At 43.2% G+C, this 4989-nt stretch overlaps 1 long non-coding RNA gene across 1 annotated transcript; it reads right to left on the bottom strand.

Moving 5' to 3' along the window:
* Nucleotides 1-637: 637 nt before the first annotated feature.
* LOC113593164 (uncharacterized) lies at nt 638-4668 on the bottom strand. Its single transcript, XR_003413232.2, has 2 exons — nt 4296-4668; nt 638-2957 (listed from the first exon to the last, which is right to left on the bottom strand). It is a non-coding gene; the product is annotated as an uncharacterized LOC113593164 (long non-coding RNA).
* Between the last annotated feature and the right edge of the window lie 321 nt (nt 4669-4989).

Here is a 4989-nt window from a genome sequence, read left to right as displayed (position 1 = left end):
TTAGTTCAGTCTCTTCATGCTGTGCTATAGAGTAGTAGCAGAAATGATGTCTGAACTTAAGGATCGTGCTCCTTTATGGGAGGTCGCCTCTACTCTCTATTGTCTTCCTTATTGACTGAAGCCAAGAGTGATCTCCTCTAGGAATGGCAGATCAAAAGGGAGAGGAATGTTTGAGCTTTCTTGTTCTTTCATTTTTTAAGAGGTGTTCAATGGTCTAGGCCTCTTGGCAAATAGCTATTCCTCCCTCATGGCCCTGACCCACAATTGAAAGAAGATTGTTCTGGAGGTGGAAAGATCCTCTGTAACCTCTAGATCATGGATAAGTTAGTGGGTACGTCTGTATTCTCTCCAGAGCCCTTGTTTTCATGTGCCCCAAGGTGTATGGTCTTCTGGTGCCAGCCACACAGACGGAGTGGAATGGGGCTCAAAGGTAGCCTGAGAATAGCCCTATTCTGGAGAACAGGCTCAAGGTTTTACTCACACAGGCATAGGGGATTTTTGTCTTCGCTTTTCCTGTGATTCTCAAGTTTTAGTCCTAACAAAGTCTCCTTTAAATGGAGATAATATTTTGAGCGATGTGTATTTCAATATTTAAGTGATCATGAAAATGATAGGACATATCAAGGAAAAATAGAAGAATTCTGCAATATCTCTTTATCATGTTGGAATAGAATGTTAGTTTTAGGATCCTGTGTGAATATTTCAATACATAAATGAATTTTATTAGTACCAGCTTCACTATATTAGTAATGGTTTAGACGGGAAGACCATGTGAAGTCATCACTTAGTGATACGTTTGTCGTCTGAGCTTCAAGACCTGTTGAATTCTCATTTGTGATTTAAGCTCTTTTTGTGTAGGGAAGGGTTTAAGTCTTGTTCTCCCACATTTCATCATCTTCAACCACCTGAATTCTGGTGAAACCTGACCTGGGAGGCTGACCTCTCATTAGAACTCCTAGGACTGAATCAGAAGGAAGCTAGCTATGTGCCATGCAGAGTCTCACCTGAAGTATAAGTTTGTACTAGACACTGGCCAAGGAGAAAACTTCAGGCTATTTTGCTTTGGTTTTTTCCCATGTTGTAGGTCTTTGGGGAGTATATGATCCCCATCCTGCCAGGAGTCTAAGGGCCTAACGGCCACAGTCCAGGAATCCCTTTACCTCCTCTGACACTCTTTGTTTAAATGACCTTATGCATCATCTTCATTGGACCATCTCAAATTCTCTTCAGTGAGGCTTTTTATTTTCCTGATGCTCTAAAAGAGATTTTAGCTCACTTACATGGGGAATGTCCACAGGGTGTTGACTACAGGTTTGATGTAAATCTATTTGCTAAGCTGATGGATGTTCTTAGACTGGTGAAGTGTCATTAAGGTGTGTCTGCTGGAAAGTACAATAGGAAGTGCAGTTTGAATGTGGAAGGTTGCAGCCAGATGCCCGTTAAGGTGAGCTTTTGACACCACCAGCAACATAATTGTTTCAGGCTGAGGACAGTGCTCCTCTTGGTCAACAGCAGTACTTTCTGCTCTGGGCATCTAGGACTCTATCTGAAGACATGGCCTGGAATTAGGAATCCCTTTCAAGCCGTCAATGTTACCCTGCTAGGTTTCAGACTCTAGGAAGCATGAGTCATTGGTTCTGTCGAGGAAGCTACTGTTCCTAAAACCTGGAAGATCTGACCACCTTTCTGGGTTTGTTTTATGATACTTCTCAGGAAAGCCTGTTTCCAGGATTGATGTCAGAAGATGAAAAAATGTAATGCTCAGGCTTTGCTTTGGACAAGACTCCCTGTTTCTGATACAGGTTCTAAAAAACATTTAAAAAAATTAAAAAGGTACAGTGCCTGGGTATTCTCAAATGATGTGGTTTTAGGGGCTGTTCGTTCACTTTCCCTGGGAGGAACCAGAGACCTAAATACTAGAAAATTGGACCTGGATGCCCCCTGTGGTTCTTCTGAATGCCTTTGGTATGATCGATAGCAATATAAATTTCTAGAGAGGTGGGGGACAGTACTCATGGGCAACTTTGTACCTCCTCTGAGCATCCAGGACCCATCTGGGAGACATGAACAGAATTCTGGAACCATCCTAGTCACACAGTGTCACACTTCTGGGAATAACTGACCTTTTACCCCAAACTGATGGCAGGCCTGTTCTTAACAGGAAAGATCGCTGCTGGTCATGCCTTCTGGGCTCTAGTTCATTTCTGGATTATTCCTGGCAATATTTTCCTATGAAGCTTGGACCAAAAGTCCTGAAGGATGCTATGAACAGTTCTAGGGCTTTCCCCTCTTCCACAATCTTGGTGTCGTAAGGGTAAAGGGTTTGGTTTGTCCTGGCAGCTCTGCTGACCAGCGAGCATCTGTGAAGCCAGGACCTCACTGGGCAGGCTGTGGGCTCTGAGGACTCCTATATCTTATTCTGGTAGAAAAGTGGGTGAGAATTCACCCAGTGGACTGAGGGTCTTACTTGGTCCTCAGAGATAGACTCATTTTGAGTCTGGGGTTCTCTGTCATGACCATCCCGAAGGAGGGGGCCAGATCAATTCAGCCTTGATAGTTTTGCTAAGGGGAAAATTCACATTGTCTTGTTCCTATGGAAACCAACTTCAGAGCTTATAATTGCATCCTTGTGTATATTCCAAACTTTTCCTTCTTCCTTAGAGAACAGAGCTGGTTCTGCATCTTCAATGATAGGCTGTTGCGAGGAAGTTTTGGCATGTCCTAGCTCCAACGAATGGAGTACATGTTGGCTCAAAGTAAGGTGCTTCAGCTTTCTTTTGCATATAGTCTTTGCTGGACACTCCTTACTTATTTAAGGATGGTGGGAGCACATTCGACTACTTTCACTCTATTTCATCTTGGTCATCACTTATCTCTTGTTCCTTGGTCCTGCTAGTGACTGGTTACCTTGATGTTGTGTCATATTCAGGATGTCAAGTTAGTCCTTTCTTGTATAGCTAGAAGAAAGTCTTAAAGTCAAAATTAACTAGAAGGTTGTGACCACATCCATGTTTCTCCCTGAAGTCTGTCAAGATGAGAACTCCAGTTTCAGTGTGTGTCCAAAGCTGAGGTGGTTGTGAAAAGTTGTGGGTCCTTCATGAAGATGTGGGAACAGAAACTTGTTCCCATTTCCTCATGTCCCCACACAGCCCTAGGGGGGGTCCTTAAGATGCTCACACCCTGGTGACTGATGTTCAGTACCTGATAAAAAGGTCTGTTAGTTGTTACAGGGAAAACCCAGCTGTAGGGGGCACACAACAGATTGTACATCACTTAAAGATGGAAAGAGTCAGGAGTTGTAAAGTGGTTCTCCCCAAAAAGCCTCGATCATCTTAATCGGGGGAGTTCATTGTGAGGAGACCTGTTAGACTTAACAATGCTGGTCTTGATCTTCTTGTCAGTGGGCATCAGGAGATTGATGTGCTTAAGGTCTGTTCTGAACAATAAAAGGATGTTCTTCTGGCCTGTTCAATCCCATGGGCCCATAGGTAGTGTAACTGAAACTAGCTATGGCTCTGCTGCATGCTAGGCTGACAATCACTGGAGTGGGCAGCAAGGGAAGTGTTTGTTCAAGGCAGCCAATGAGGAGATGGGAGAGCAGGCCTCAAATTCTGCCCAAGGAAGGAGAGTCAGGAATATTTAAAAGCAAACAAAAGTTTGGGTGAAATGTTGCAGCTGTACTTACTAGTGCCATTAGCCCTTTGGTTACTGGTTTTAGTAGCATCATAATGTAACCTCTATTTGCTGGCACGTGCCATTGGCTGTTGGACACCAGGTAATTAGGTGTGCCACTTGGGGGCGGTGTTACATTCTGCCATAGCCCTTCTCAAAGTAAAACCTCAAGAGACTGGAGTTTTCCCTAGGTTGTTGAAGGAGCTCTTCATTGGGACCTCAACCACTCATAGGATGGCAAGTTAGCACTACTGATCACTTTTTTTCTTGTGCTAATGTACCTGCTCTTAACTATTTTCTATCTGTTCTTTGTTGAAGGTTCCCAGATGACATCACTGTTGTCTCATTAGGGGACTCCAAGGGATAGCATATGGAGAAATTTATGCTTTTAGATCCTGGTGGGTAGTTTGTTATACTTCTTCTTTGGTCAGAGAGCTCCTGGCACTCCCCTTCTTCCCATTGTGCAAGAATGTAATACAGATGAGGAGAGAATAAATTGCCTTTTTGTAGAAGACAGGATTTCTTTAAATACTTGTAAAGACACCAATTCCTTTCTTTACATAAGAACAATAATCTTCAACAGTCTTCCACTGAAGTAAAAAATGAGGGATATGTGCATCTACCTTAGATCTGATGAGAGATCGGTGATGGTTTGTTCCCCAGGTGGATTTCTGCTTTGGCCTCTTTGAGTTAATATGTCCTGTGCTCCCTGATCCAGGAGAAGACTGGAGGTAGCTAACTCAAGGAGGATCCTGTATTCCCCTAGCTTCATTTACAGAGGACCCCAGGGTCAACTTGAAGACTGTTCTCCCTGCTGACTTTGTTGGCTCAGTACATCAGTATGCTCTGCCTATTCCGAGACTCTCCTGTATAAGGATTAGGACATCAGACCTTCAGAATCTGTTCCTTGGTTCTATGGAGATTGATGATATTTTGAAGCACTCAGGATAGAAAGTAAATTCTCTTGGCATAGGTAAGCAAGATGATATCAGCTGGTCCTAGATAATCCATCTCAGTATGGATGGTCCACAGGTAGGCTCTCAGTATTTAACTGTGTACATTACCTGATGTGTGTCATCAAGTAGAGGTGATACTCTAGTTTAGAAAAGGACATCTGATGTGGTTAACTTCCATTACAACCATTTTCAGAACATTACTCCAATGTGACTTCAAAGTGGTCTCCTTTTCTCCCCATCTTAGTTTGAGGACTTCACATGGACTTCAGCTTTCCTATAGCAAGAAGTTAGCACTAGGGATACACCATATGTTTTACTGTCCATTTTGATGTGGTTGTCACTCACACCTCTGGTGACACTT

Source organism: Acinonyx jubatus, chromosome B1 (assembly GCF_027475565.1).
Source record: "Acinonyx jubatus isolate Ajub_Pintada_27869175 chromosome B1, VMU_Ajub_asm_v1.0, whole genome shotgun sequence".
Classification (NCBI taxonomy): Eukaryota; Metazoa; Chordata; class Mammalia; order Carnivora; family Felidae; genus Acinonyx; species Acinonyx jubatus.
This window is presented reverse-complemented; position numbering and strand designations above follow the sequence as displayed.